General features: G+C 48.5%; 1 protein-coding gene across 4 annotated transcripts in view; it reads right to left on the minus strand.

The window, feature by feature from the left end:
* CRACDL (CRACD like) overlaps positions 1-15,774 on the minus strand; it is a 144,016-nt gene that overhangs the window by 114,354 nt on the left and 13,888 nt on the right. The gene's annotated exons all lie outside the window — the stretch shown is intronic.

Genomic DNA, 15,774 nt, shown 5'->3' on the forward strand with positions numbered 1-15,774 from the left:
GATTACTTAGAATTAGATCTTCTGCAAACAAAGATCATTTCATTTCTTCCTTTCCATCCAAACTTCTTGCCTTTTATTTCTTCTGGTTGCCTTTTTGCGCTGACTGGACTTCCAGGGCTGGGCTGTACAGAGTATTATAAGCAGGCTCCCCTGCCTTCTTCCTGACTGAGGGGCAAACATTCCATGTTTCACAGTTTAGAATGACTTTAGCTGTGGGTTTCTGGAAGCTGTCCTTTAAGACTGCAGAATTTTCATTTTATTCTGAGCTTGCTGAGAGTTTTTAATGATGAATACACTGTGAGTTTTGTCAAGAGCTTTCTTTCTGCATCTACTAATATAATTTTTCTTTTTTATTCAATTAATGTGGTGAATTACACTCATTGAGTTTCACATGTTAAACCAACCTTGCATTCCTGGGATAAACCCCACTTGGTCATGAGGTGTTATTCTTTTTATATATTGCTGTATTCAATGTGCTAGTATGTTTATTTGTGTCTCTATGCTCATGAGAAATACTGGTCAATAACTTCTCTTCCCTTTCCTAAATCATGGTTATGCTGCTCTCAAAAATTTAGGAAGTCTTTCCTCTTTCCTCTTCCTCTATGAAAGAGTTTGTATAAGACTATTTCCATCTCTTCCTGAAGTGTTTTCTAAAATTCACCAGTGCAGTCATTTGGGCCTAGAGTTTTCTTTGTGGGCAAGTTTTTAATTACAAATTTTATTTTCAAAAAAATAAAAGTTTAGGGCTATTCAGATTTTCACTTTCTTCTTGTGTTAATTTTAATAATTTGTGTCTTCCAAGGAATTTATCCATTTTATCTAATTTTTTCTGATCTTATTGATTTAATAAAGATCTTTATACTCCATTATCATCCTCTTAATGTCTGTAAGATGTATAGTAATAGGCCCTCTTTCATTCCTGATATTGGCAATTTGGTTTCCCCTTTTTTTCTTGAATATTTTTCTTGGGAATTTATCAGTTTCACTCATCCTTTATAGAACTAACTTTTGCTTTTACTGATTTTTCTCTGTTGCTTGTCTGTATTCTTTCATGTCCCTCTCTCCCCCTTGTCCTCTGTGATACTTTTACTGTTACATATATTAGATGAGCTTGGGCATGTTCAGGGTGGTGTGGCCACAGACTGTTACATATATTAGAAACACCTCAGTAAAACTGCTATTATTTTTGCTTTGAACCATCAGTTGTCTTTTAAAGAAATTTTAAAATGAGAAAACAAACTCTTTTATATTTACCACATAGTTCGCATTTCTGGCACTTTTCATTCCTTTATATGGATCTATTTTCCATCTGGTGGCATTTCCCTCCAGGCTGAAGACTTTCCTTTAATGACTCCTGTACTGCAAGTCTGCAGGGAACAATTTCTCTCAATTTTTCTCAATCTGAAAATGTCTTTGTTTCACACTTACTTTTGAAAGATAATTTTTTTTTTCAGAACTTTAAAGATGGCATCCCATTGTCTTCTAGTTTGCATTGCTTTTGGTAAGAAGTTAGCTATATCCTTATTTTTGCAACCCTATATGTAATACAGTTGACCATTGAACAATGTGGGGGTTAACCTGTGTATAACTTAGTGTCAGCCCTCCATATCCATGGTTCCTCTGTACCCATAAATTCAACCAACCACAGACCATGTACTGTAGTATTTACTATTTTAAAATATCCGTGTATAAATGGACCCACCAGTTCAAACTCACGTTGTTTAAGGGTCAACTGTATATCTTTTTTTCTTCCGGCTGCTTTTCATCTTTTGCTTTTAGCAGTCTAATTCTGGTGGGCCTAGGTGTGGTTTTCTCTGGGTTTACCCTGCTTGCGGTTGCTTGAAGTTCGAAAATCTGTATGTTGAGATTTTTTTCATCAAATTTGAGGAAATTTCCTCAAATGTTTTTCTGCTCCAATCTCTCTCCTTCTAGAACTCCAATTACACATGTTAGACTACTTGATGTTATCTCTCACATCACTGAGGCTCTGTTCATTTTTTTCAATGTTTTTTTTCACTCTGTGCTTCAGTTTAAATGGTTTCTATTGATTTACCATAATGTTCACTGATATTTTCTTCTACAATGCTCAAACTGCTGTTGAATCATCTAGTGATTTTTTCATTTCAGGTTCTGTATTTTCAGTTCCAGAATTTCTCTTTGGTTGTTTCTTAAATTTCCATTTCTCTACTGAAATTCTTACCTGCTTGCTCATTATGTTTCTATGAGTGTGTATCCAATTACTTTTTTCTCTTTGTTATTGGTCACATTGTTTACATGTCTAGAGATTTTTTTATTGTATGCTGGATACTGTAAATAACACTTTGTTTAAATAGTGTTGAGTTTTTTTCTGGCAGACAGTGAGTTGACTGGCATATCACCCTGATCCTAATAAGGCTTGTTTTTAGGTTTTGTTATTGTGCGTTTAGTGTGGTCCTTACTCCAGATTAAAGTAACCCTATTCCTAGGGTGTGGCCTTTCTGTGGCCTCAGGTGTTCAGTAAGAGCTCCTCACTCTGGCAGGTTAGAGCTCTAAGTCTCCAGGCATTGTGTGACCTCCAGAATCTTCGTTTAGCTCACACTCTGCTCCCTAGTAGTTGTTCTCTGCTGAGCCTCAAAGAGCTTTGTCCTGTGTAAACACATCTTAGTATTATGAGAGACTCTAGGTGACCACTTTGAAGATTTGGTAAGTCTCTTCTCTGCTCAGAACTTTCGTCTCCAATACACTGTGCCCCACAAATTCCAGCTGCCTCAGCACCCCCAAATTCTGACCTCTGTTTCCTCCATCCACCTCTCTGTTGGTCTCTGCTTCCCTGTGCCTTGGTTTTGAAGGCACTCCCCCACAGAGAGCCAGGATGGATATGGAGCTTGCCTCACACGCTTCCATTTGGATCACAGACTGAATATTGTTCCATTCCTGAAAACAGTGGCTTCATATATTTCATCCAATATCAAAATTGTTGGAAAAGGAGTAAATCCAATACTTATTATTTCACCATGGCTGAGAATGGAAGTCTAATTATATTCTGACTCTGGCTGTTGTGTGGAAGAAACTACAAAATGAACTATCTACCCTAAGACCACATTAAAAAAGACTGATGATGGAGTTTTTCTTGGAGTAGAAAATGTTAATGCTTTGACACCTGTTAAACACCTGTGCAATTCTGGCAAGGCATGAGGAGTAAAATGCACTTTCAGACAAACCCATGGGAACATGAAGCCAGTTCTCATCTCTGACACCGGGTAGAGACCTGCAGTTTTGAAGACTGGAGTAAAAGGACCTCCTCCCATTGTTTTTCTGGTTAAGCTCAGCCACAGCCAGAGCAGGAGCTGGCAGTGCTCCTTCCCCATTCAAAGCTGAAACCAGTGGACTGACCGGCCATCTCATCTGGGAAACCAGCCATGAAGGCAGAGGAACCCAAATGTGTGGCCTGGGGAGCTCTGAGGTCACCCACAAGCATCAGGTCTCATTTAGACAACTGCAAATCCTCAGCTGTGGGGCAGGAAGTGGGTCACACGCTGTTACTCCTGCAAATGCAGGAGCAAGTCAACCCTCCAACAAGAGTTATTTTCCTAGCAAATGCCTGCCCCTCACTACAAACGGGGGTCCGGGTGGGGGGAGGCCCGCAGTCTTCCCTGGCCACCCAGCTCGATGACGCCACGGCTTCTCCCATCCACAGCCTGCAGATGATTTATCACCCTAACAGCTTGTCAGGGAACAGGAAGATTTTATCAGCCCAAATAAAAACTCAAACTCAAACTCACCCTATCGCTGTGAATGTCTATCAGGCAGATAAATACCTGAAAGAGCTGCCCTCTCCCTTCCCTGGTACAAGCTGCCATTTGCCCTTGACAACAGACCGCAGCTCAGGTGTCAAGTGGCTCACAGATCCAATGACCTTCCCCCCACTCCGTCCCCACCGGCACCACCTCCATCATTAGAGCCATGACATCCAGAATCCACTTAAGGAGTGGCCTGAACCTCACAATTTCCATTACAAGTCCATGTGTGCAGAAGCGAATGTCATTTACACATCACCTATCTTCTCTCAGCCTGGACTGAGTCCCTATTTGTAGAACCAGCCAGAAGAATCCTAAAGGTTCAGATGTCTACACAGAAAAAGCCCACGGCCCAAAACTTGCCTCCCCAACCCTACGTTTAAAAGCGTAACGCAGGGACTTCCTTGGTGGTCCGGTGGTTAAGACTTCACCTTCCAATGCAGGGAGTGTGGGTTCAATCCCTGGTTGGGAAGCTAAGATCCCACATACCTCGCGGGCAAAAAATCAAAGCTTAAATCAGAAGCAATATTATAACAAATTCAATAAAGACTTTTAAAAAACAACAAAAAAAGCATAATGCAGATGTTAAGAGCAGGAGCTAGACAAAGATGTCCTGATTTTAAGCCTCACATGGTGCATTTTAAGCCTCACATAGAGCATTTCAGAAACTCTGCTTCCTCAGAGACTTCTGTGAGAACTCTCCAGCAAAGATTCAGAAGAGATTGGTGGAGAGCTGTCAGGCAATTTCTGTGTAAGGTTTCTGCGCACACCACGAAATTCATATTTTCCAAAGCCCTAGACAGCAGTAGCAAGTTCTTAAATTTCCCTTACGATATTTCCATTAGATTCCCTGGGCTTCTCAAGCAGGGCTCATTTGTTCGTGAAGTTATTTTCTTTATTTGGTTCACTTTTCTTCTGATTTACATGTTTAACAGCTGTGCGATGTAATTGCTATAGCTTATAAGAAGAGGTGGGCAGGTACGGAAGAATCCCTATTAAATGTCTGAGAAAGCAGTCATGATTCTTAGATACAAGAAGACCCCAGAGGAGGTTCAGAATGTTTCCATGCAATTTGGACCTGGGCAACTGTCATCAAACCACTGTCCAGGAAACCTACAGATGCAAACAAAATGAGCTGCCAGGCCATGCACAAGGGAGCTGCCTCCCTCCTGCACATTCCTGCTCCGACCTGTGAAGGCTGATGCCACTGAAATCTGATGCCAGACCGAGCTGGCCTCCCGGGGAAACAGGGGCCTGGCACTGAACACTCCATCTGCTAGTGCGCCCCCAGCCACCTGGCCAGCTGCTCTTTTCCCTGCTTTCCTTTCGGTCCGAGGAATCCTGTTCCCAAGCCACCTGTAAACTCACAGAGCCTGTCCCCAGGTCCACAGCCCATCAGCAGGGACAAAGCGTCAGCGATATGGCTGAGGGACAAGGGCAATAAAAGGAACGGGTATCAGGGCTCTGGCAGCTTTCAAAAGGGGTAACTGAATCCTAAAGGAGGAAACGGCTGCATTCTGTACAGGTTCTCAACCCTCTGGCTTAATGAAACACCTGTCAGCAGCAGTAAGCCCATCTTGTCATCCTGTCCTTGCTCTCCCGCATCACACAGGAGGGATGCTGTTCCCTCCCCACCCCCCAAGCCTGCAGCCACCTCCCATCTAGGCTCCAACCCCTCCTCCAGCTGCTTCACCTGCAGGAGCAGGTTTCAGAGACCTCTCACCAGGGAACTGTGGGCCAGGACCTCCCTGAGCAGGACACCCCGCATGCCTTTTATGAACAGTGCAGGGCAGCCAGCATCTTCTCTGAGAACGCATTCTGAGAAGTTCCTTGCCTCCCAAAGCACTGATTCTGGCCCCCCCACACCCCACCCCGGAACCAGAGTCAACTCTGGCTGAAGATGACAAATCATTCTCCCCAAATAAGGAGCAGCCTGGAAGCCACGTAGGTTGGGGTTAAGGTGTCCCTCCCTCCCACACCCACCCACCACCAGAGTGTAGGCTTAGAGGCCGCGAGGCCTGCGCCCGTTTTTAGGACGACAGCAAGGGTCTGTCCCCACTGCACACATTTGCTTTCCTGCAAAGTGAAGCCGATAACTGTGCCTACTCTTGGGGTCAACAGGAGGATTAAATCAGGTGATACAGGTCGATCATTCAGCTCAAGGATGCACGCAATTACCTCGCAGAAAAAGGGGCTGTTCAGGACTCAGGTTCCAGTGAGCTTGCTGGACACAGAGAAACAGAAAAATCTAAGAAACCGTTTATTTCTCGAGAAAGGTTGAGAGGTTGTCCTCAAACCCACACGGCTGCCAGGAAGTGGAAGATGCAGCAGCGTGTGTCTAACCGCCCAGGTCTGAGGCAGGCGGGCTCACAGCAGCTGCGGACACACGGAGTAGCTATGGGGCGGATGCCACACCCATGCTGCTGGCCAAGCATTGTAAATCTTGATTGGGATTTTAGAAAAAATCTTTCCCAAACAATTTTTCCAACAAATTACTTCACTCTTCCCAGCTTCAGTGTTCTGGAAAACAAAGTTGTCCAAACTCTGGAACTATCCTTGCTCCAAGCTTCCCCAGGTTGGGGCTCGCAGATGGGGTCTTTACACCCAGAGTTCTGGGTAGGACCAGGGGAGGGGGGGGTAGCAGTGTCCTGGGGGGACAAGGCCAAGTGCCTGGGCCGGATGCTGTTCTGAGAGGCGGGAGCCCCACGGTGCCTATCATTCTGCTCCCAAAGCAGGCACATCCCTAACGCTCCCTGGGCCCCAGGTCCCTTGTCCTTCAAAGGGGCACGTTAATTCTGGCCCTGCCCACCTCGCAGTTAATGAAGGGGCCCGAACATGACTGCTGGGTGCAAGCTGTGCCTTGAAAAAAACAGATGGTTCAATAGACGGGGAGGTTTCTCCAGAATGGACCTTTTGCAGAGACACCCCTGGGGCCCGGCCTCAGGTACCGGCCCACAAGCACTGACTGAGGGTCCTAGGCCTCCGTGGGCAGAACGTGAAGTCAGGCACTGATGGATGAAGCTGACAGGATGTGGTCCCTGCTCTCGGACTCCCACAGATGACAATCCCGTCCCCCTTAGCGTTCGAGGTCCAGGTGCAGTCCAATGTCACAAGAATGCCCAGATTGGTGCCAGGGCCAGAAGGGGGGGCACCTGCAGGAGTGGGAGCCACCGAGCTTCTGTGGGATGGGGCGCCCGGGGCCCGCTGTGGCCTCCCAAACCCAAGCGCTGGTGCCCCAGGCCAGGCTGGCGCTCCAAGGCAGAAATTACCTGCTAAGCCTCAAAGCTGGGCCACCCTGAAAACCTGTGGATGCTCTGTTTTCTTCCCCAAACTGTTCAATTCACATGATTAAACCCACAGAAACCCCAACCACACCAACTGCTCTGCTCGCGTGCGTCTCACATGGCAACGGGAAAACCAGAGGTAAAAGTGTGTGCCTATACTGCACACCAGGTCCTGGAAAAATGTTCTTTCGAGAACAGCGCCGACACACATGTCATTAAATATTTTACTGTTCCACCTGGCTGACTCATTTGGTGGCGACACAAGTGCCAGGCCCCTCCCCGCCCCTTGTTTTCCCCTAACTGGCGGCGGGAGTGTTTCCTCTCGTGACAACCACCGGCTTCCTGGACCAAACACCCGTGCCAGGGATTGGGGAGAGTGGGGAAAGGGGCGAGGGAGATCACGGCATTTTGCAATTTATTAAAATAGCCATGCCAACCGCTCATTCCTTTGAACAAAAAGGCCATTTGCAAAAAGTAAAAGGACAGCAATCGGAGGAAGAGGTCATGCTGTCAGGTGGGTGGATGGACTTAGGCTCCACGTGGCTCAGGCCGCCCAGCTGTGCTCCGGGCAGGTGAAGGCTCTGGGCTCAAGATCAACTGCGAGCGTGGTGATGCCCACTCCTGTCTACCACCCGCTCCTTGGGGTGACCTGGCCGTGCCTGCCCAGCCCCGCCTCTGTCTCAGGCGTGCTGGGCTCACACCAGCTGCGGCTGCGCAGATCTGCTGCTCTGACCCACTGCTCATCTACCATGAGGCGTGTGCCAGGCAGACTGGGGGGTGTTCTCTGCCCCCCCCCCCCGAGGCCCGTGATGACTCCTGAGAGCGACCCCCGCTGCGGCTCAGGGCCGCCTGCCTCTCGCCCCCGCCTGGCACAGCCGCCCCCTCCTCGCGGCAGCCCTGCTGAAGCAGCTGAGCTAATTCTGGGCTCCCTGCCACCCGCGCAAGCCCACGCCACACATGTTCTGACTCACTGCTGAGGCGCCTAGAAGCAGGGGCTGGGAGACAGGCCACGAGGCGCCCACGGGCACCCGTCAGCCCAGGGCCAGGGTCCTCGGCTCGGCAGGGAGGCCTCTCATCACCTCTGCAAACTACACTGGTGGGGATGAGCCCCGACTTTGAACTCCACGGATGGATGCCTTGAGACATCCAACCATATGCTCGTAGTACACGACCGTGGAGTTAAAATCTGGAGTAAAAAATTAAACCTGTCTTACTGTTTACCATTGAGACCTGTTTGGCGTGTGGAAAATTCTCACCCTACCGCCAACGTTTTCAAAGCTACAAGGCATTAGATCAGAAAAGAAGGGAGAACTTAACATCTAAAAGCTCGATTCAACCTAACTTCAAAACCATTTCCTGAACACGTATTATGTGTTATTCTTCCAGGTCCTCGGGACCTCAGACACAATCTCCACCCTCAAGAAATCTCAGAGAAGGCCTCTGTCCTACCTGTAGTGGAGGTACGGGTACAGCACTAGAGGGGAAGCGACAGGGAACAGTTACTTCTGCTCAGGAGGTGAGTGAGGGAAGAGTGGCCTGTGGGTAGCCCAAGGCAGTGAGGACACAGGTCTGTAGAGTGTGGGGATGGTTGGGGAACAGAGAGTTTCAAGGTTGGAACCTGCGGGCAGTGAGGGGAGGGGCAGCTAACAGAGGTGCTCAGATGCAAGGTACGCTGGTCAGACTTGGAGGGACTGGTGCCAAGCCCCTTAGTAAGCAAGGACCACACCTCCCATCACAGGGCAGGTCTGGGCATCCAGGAGTCACGGAGAGCGTGCTCTGTAGCCGCAGAAAAACAAACATAGTATATTAACGCATGTACGTGGAATCTAGAAAAATGGTACAGATGACCCTAGTTCCAGGGCAGGAATAGAGACGCAGAAGTAGAGAATGGATGTGGGGGGGGGGGGGTTGGGGGGTGGGGGGGGAGGGAAAGGAAGGGAAGGGTGGGATGAATTGGGAGATTAGGTTTGACATAAATACACTACCGTGTGTAAGACAGATAACTAGTGGGAACCTGCTGTACAGCACAGGGAGCTCAGCTCGGTGCTCTGTGGTGACCTAGACAGGTGAGATGGGGAGAGTGGGAGGGAGGTCCAAGAGGGAGGGGATATATGTATACATACAGCTGATTCACTTCATTGTACAGCAGAAACTAACACAACATTGTAAAGCAATTATACTCCAATTTAAAACAAACAAATAAATAAATATAAACTTAAATCTGTCTGACTCCAAAAGCAAACAAACAAAAAAAGGACCTTAACCAATGTACGTAGTTGGGCAAGATACTTACACACTCTGAGCCTCACAATAATCAGAATAAACAATCAGAATAAAAGCTACTGCAGGGCTCTTTTGAGGACTAAATAAACTCTGCGGAAGCCCTCGGCACAGCGCCTGCCTGTGGCCTGTGACCCTGCAGTGCCCAGGTATAAGGAAGGTGGTGGGGAGAACACAGTTTAGAACCAGACAGGGGTTTTGTTTGTTTGTTTGTTTTGGAGGGGGGGGTTCAAGCCCCAACTCCACCATTTAGAAGCAGTAAGACCTGGGAGAAGTTACTTGAAACCTGAGCCCCAGCCTCCTCCACAGGTTTGGGGTAAGTGCCCTGTCATTAACAGGCTTAGAAGTCGGCTGTGTACCGCAGGCTTTACTATCATCTTGTCGTTCTCCGTGACCCGCAGACCAGTGTGGGGCTGGCGGGCTTGTCCATGTGCCCCACCTGTGCTCAGGAGCCAGGAATCCGAGTCAGGAAACGGCCAGGGGGAGGAAGCAAGAGCCAACAGGCCCCGGGACCTGCGGTCCTGGAATTTCTCCAACTGGATCTTCCACTTGGGAAGCCAGCCTCCTCCGGCTCCACACAGCAACCCCGCCCGCGCACACAGCGGCACGGACATCTACTCAGGGCGGCTCGGAAGCTCCACCCCAGGCAGGAAGCCTCCGAGCGCCAGGTCTCCAGCGCGAAGGCGCCCCTCTCCGTGCGGGGCGCCACACCCACGCGCACGTGGATGCCACCAGTGGGAGGAAGACGCCACACGCAGAAAAGGCGCACACAAGGGGGGGGGGGCGTTCCCGAGAAACCCGCAGGGTCCTGCCCCGCCCCTGATGCTGACGGCGGGCGGCCCCACAGGCCGGGGCTCCCTACACCCCCACCCGCACCCCCAGCCGCTTTCCGGGCTCCAGCCCTGATGCAGCTCCTCTGCCACCGCCCTGATCCGGGGGCCGAGCCCGCAGGCGCTTCCCGAAAGCTGCGGGGCTGCTCCGGGCTCGCGCCCTCCCACCACGGGTGACAGAGGCTGGGTCCCGCCGCCACCCCACGGTGGCTCTAAGATTACACGGGCTGGACGCGGTCCAGGCGGACCTGCTGTTTGTTTCCATCCTCCTCCAAGGAGACTTTAAAAAAAAGACAGGAATCTGGGAGGCCGGGGGAGGAGTCCTGTCCTGTCCCCCCCCCCCCCCCGCCTCCAGGGGATGGGGTTCCTGAGTTCACGAGTTCAGGGCCCTCGAACCAAAGGCCCCTTATCATCTCGCCTCGAACCGGAGGGTCGGCGGGAAGGCGGGCTGCCCTGGGTGCATGTGCCCCGCGGTCAGCACCCCTCCCGGGGGAACGAAGCCGCCTGCCCTTCCTCCTGCTTCCGGTTTGACAGTCTCATCCCTGGAATTAAGACCCCTGAGAGGGAAGGAAGGAAGGATGAATCTTAGCCGGAGGCTGCTCCCAGGGTCGGTCCCCAGCCCCGAGGCGCAGTGTCCGGCAGGCATCAGGTGACCAGCAGGCAAAGGAGTGTGTGGTCCAGAGCAGAAGACCCAGGCATCCGGGCATCAGTTCCCGGATCAGCCACTGGTCTCTGCCAGTGTGGGTAGCTTGGGTGAAGGAATTGGCATTGAGGCGCACAGCGTAGAGGCATAAGGGTGGAAAGGGGTCAGCCTGGATGGGCGTGTCCATTTTCTGGCCTGGCCCAGGGACTCGGTCTGACCCCTAATCAAAGTGGTAAGGAAAGACAGAAAAGGGCATCACATGACAAGCCCTAGGGGATTCAGGCTCAGGGACAATAGGGTACACAGTGTGGGAGAGGCACTGCCCCTTGCTGCCCCCTTTCTGCCTGGAACCAGGCGTGGCCCTGGTTCCTTTGAGCCCAGGAGTGCCCAGGAGGCCACAGCAGAATATCATGGTGAACTCGCTCCTGAGCACATGGGAAGCTCCGCCCAGGACCCCCAGAGATGAGTGGGGCAGTGAATGAACCGGGCAGGGGCATGGCAACACCTGCCGCTGTGACCACAGGGACCAGGGATGCCTGGGGACCACGGAGGATACGACTGTGTGGAGTCCTGCAGGACCTGCCTAGGTTTGAGCTATTCCAAGAGACGATGTGAAAGTCACCTGAGAAGCAGAGATGGGAGGGCCATCAGCTCTGTCCACATGAAGGACAAGAGCAGCAGGGTGACAGAGTGGGGCCTGCGCTGGGCAGGTGAAGAGGAGAACTGCTCTGCACAGGAAAGAGCTGTCAGCTGGGCACTGGCGCTGGGCAGGGTGGCACGTCACCAATGGGGTACAGCACAAAGGGTCTGTGTGACAAATGACATTGTGTGACAAGTGGTAGGTACACGCTACACACCTACTTGTGACAAGATAGCTGTGACAAGAGGTCTTTTTTTTTTTAAGATTTTTTTTTTTATGTGGACCATTTTTAAAGTCTTTATTGAATTTGTTACAATATTGTTTCTGCTTTATGTTTTGGGTTTTTGGCCGAGAGGCATGTGGGATCTTAGCTCCCCAACCAGGATGGAACCCACACCCCTTGCATTAAAAGGCGAAGTCTTAACCACTGGACCACCAGGGAAGTCCCAGAGGTCAAGCTCTTTTAACACAGTTTTCTCCAACTCTGACGGAGAGGAAGCACATAGACAAATCTTCCAAATGTCTGCTAACCAGCTCTCGGTCTCCTTGGAACCAAAATCAAAACGCTGACTGAATACAGTGCAAGTGTTCAAAGGTGTGGCTGAGCCTGTTGTGTGGTGAATGACAGCAGGTGTCCCCTCTGGGCTCACCCAGGGCACAGTGTCAGGCCTGGAAAACTGCCCCAAACTTCCAGAGTGGGCTGGACAACAGGAACCCAAACTCCCACGACATCATCCAATGTTAGGATACACCTAGATTCTCCTAATTATAATGGTAAGTCACTGGATTGTAAGAACTCTGTGCTGGGACTTCCCTGGTGGTGCAGTGGTTAAGAATCCACCTGCCAATGCAGGGGACACGGGTTCGTACCCTGGTCCAGGAAGATCTCACATGCCGCGGAGCAACTAAACCTATGCGCCACAACTACTGAGCCTGTGCTCTAGGGCCTGCGTGCTGCAACTGCTGAGCCTACGTGCCACAACTACTGAAGCCCATGTGCCTAGAGCCCCTGTTGTACAACAAGAGAAGCCACTGCAATAAGAAGCCCACGCCAAAAAAAAAAAAAAGCCCACACACTATAACGAAGAATAGCCCCTGCTCTCTGCAACGAGAGAAAGCCTGTGCACAGCAATGAAGACCCAATGCAGCCAAAAATAAATAAATAAATAGAATAAAAATAACCTTTAAAAAAAAAAGATGGAGTCATTAAAAAAAAAAAAGATTGTGCTGTATCCATACAATGGAATACTATTCAGCAATAAAAAAGAATAAACCACTGATGCAACTACATGGATGAATCACAAAATAATTACAGGCTAAAAAAGGCCAGACAAGAGAGTACCTACTGCATGATTCCATTTATATAAAACTCTAGGGAATGTAAACGGAGTAACAGTGACAGATGGTGGACCAGTGGGTGCCTTACAGGAGACAGGGGAAGGCAGAGGGATGGAGGGAAGAGATTAGAAAGGGTGATGTATATGTTCATTGTCTTGATTGTGGTGTTGGTTTCACAGGTATAGAAACATGTCCAAACTTATCAAATTGTGCACTTTAAATGTGTTCAGATTATAGTCAATTACATCTCAATAAAGCTGTTTAAAAAAAGTCATCCATGCTGATTGTAAGAAAAAATACAGAAAAATATTAAATCTCCCATAACTCTACCAGAGCTGGCCAAAAACAATGTTTCCTTCCAATCTTCTCCCTATACACACACATTAATAACATATACATTTGTTTTTAAAGAGACTATGCCCCCTCTTTTAAAAGTTTTTATACTCTGATCTTTTTTAAACCTGTGTATACTGAGCTTCTGTTTGGTTCTGAACTCCATCCTTCAGGCACACTGAGAACAGGAGGGAACAGCAGCTTGGGGCGGAGGAGGGCGTGCAACCAGGAGGGGGTTCAGTCCCCGAGGCAAAGCCTCTGGAGGGGCCAGGTGGACCCCAGACCCCAGGGCAGAGAGTCTATCCGCTACCCTGAGTGAAAGCCTGCCTGGCATCACCACCCCTTCCTTTGGTTCAACCCACCCAAACCTTCCTGTTCTCCAAAGCAAGCCTAAGTGACATTGCCTTGCACCCAGTATCTGCTCTGAAAAAGTGAAGACCGGCCTTCTCCCAATACATCCCCTGTCTTCACTTTGGCCCCCAGCTCTTTCCCACAGGTCCCTGGCTCCCCCTCCAGCCTTGGCCCACCATCCCTCCTGCCTTCTTCATTTAGCCTTAGACCACGAGGTGCCTTTGTGACTAAGCATCCTTCAGAAATGTTCCTAAGGGATCGGCCACACACGGCGTATGAATGACTCACTCCCTATTATTGCGTTTTAAATTGCTTCCTAATTTTCATCTCTGTAAATCACACTGTGATGAACATCCTTGCATAGAAATCTTTTGACTACAGATTTAATTGTTTCCTTGGGAAAAATTCCTAGAAGTGGAATCACCAGAATGAAGGGATGAACTCTTTTAAGCGTTTTGGGACACACTGCCAAACTGCTTGGCAGAAAGCGTGTATCCTCTTCCCCTCCGAAAGGCATGTAAGAGTCCTTGCCACAAGGCTCCACATGCACCGAGTACTATCATTCACAAAAACAAACAGAGAAACAACACACACCGCAGAATTTGCTAATTTGATAGCAAAAAAAAAAATAGCATCTAATTTTAACACGCACCTATTTGGTTACTTTATGACTTCCTTTCTCACGTTTCCTACCATTTATTTCTCCTTATGTGAATGAATTCACATCCTTCACCCACTTTCCTACTGGCCAGTTCATTCATAAAAAGAGTTCTTCATATAAATTATTGGAGTTGTTTATGTAAGAGTATTTTTCATACATGTTGCAGGAGGTTTTTTCCCTCAGTTTATCAACTGACTTTTTATTTTATTTGGGTTTCTTTTCCTTTTGGCATACTAAAGTTTTGATTCTCCCTGATGAAACAAAACAATTTTGGCCTTGTAGCTTCTGCCTCTGGTATCACGTGTAAAAAGATGTTTCTCATCTCATAATTTCTTAAGCTCTTATCTAAAGTTAATTTAATGACTTCATTTTTACCTTTAAAATTATAATCCACATGGAATATATTTTGGGGTTTGACATGAGTGAGGAACATGATGGTTTTCCAAGTGGTTAACTATTAACTAAATCTACTAACTCCTATTTTCCAGACTTTCTTGTCTGTTCCACGGGTATGGTTTCAATTCCCAGCCCCAAATCAAAATGTTTAAATTACTACAAATTTATAATATGTTTTAATATCAGATAGGTTATCCCCCAGATTCTAGCTGGGAGTTGCATTAAATCCATAAATTTGTTTGGAAACAACATAAATGCATAAAATAGTGATCCCTCCCTTGGGGGAATGTGCTAAACACCTTCACTTACAGAACTGCTCTTTTGAGTCTCCAGCTCAACTTTCGTATGTTCTTCATGCAGGTTCAATGCACTTCCAATTAGCACCCTCCCCAGGTATCTCATCTTTGATTCTGTCATGGTGAAACAGCTTCCCCATCACATTTCCTGACTATCTAAGGGGCAGAGAGGCTGATTGTGCGCACTTCCGCATGTCTCTGCAATGTCCCCCAAACCAAGCACAGCGGTTCCAAAGCCTTCACTGAGTGGTCACCCTTGGAGGCCCCCAGGGCTGTGACCACTAAGGGGAGCCAGTGCTCTTCTCCCCGGTTTCGCTGCAGCCTCCTTTTTTAAACCCCTCTGCCCTCTACAGCCCTCCACGCAGCCCGTGTCCTGTCCCATCAGACAAAGCCCATGCCACGCAAGTCAGACCCTTCCTCCAACTGGAGGTGCCTCTCCCTGTAGAAATGACCTTCACTCCTCTAGATCCATCCACTGCTATCTCCATAATCTGACTTCAACTGCCCCCCCCCAAATATTGTATTGCATATTTGAAAGTTGCTAAAAGAGTAGATCTTAAAAGTCCTCATTACAAAAACACTGTGTAAAGATGTATGGTAGTGGATGGTAACTAGAGTTATTACTTGATCATTTTGCAATATATACAAACGTTGACTCATTATGTTGTACACCTGAAACTAACATGTCAAATATATCTCAATTAAAAAATAAAATAGGGACTTTCCTGGTGGCGCAGTGGTTAAGAATCCGCCTGCCAACACAGGGGATATGGGTTCAAGCCCTGCCCCAGGAAGATAACACATGCCGAGGAGCAACTAAGCCCATGTGCACCACAACTACCTGAGCCTGCACTCTAGAGCCCTCAACCCACAACTACTGAGCTCCGGTGCCACAACTACTGAAGCCTGAGTGCCTAGAGCCTGTGCTCCACAATAAGAGAAGCAC

Source organism: Hippopotamus amphibius, chromosome 7 (genome assembly GCF_030028045.1).
Source record: "Hippopotamus amphibius kiboko isolate mHipAmp2 chromosome 7, mHipAmp2.hap2, whole genome shotgun sequence".
Lineage (NCBI taxonomy): Eukaryota > Metazoa > Chordata > Mammalia > Artiodactyla > Hippopotamidae > Hippopotamus > Hippopotamus amphibius.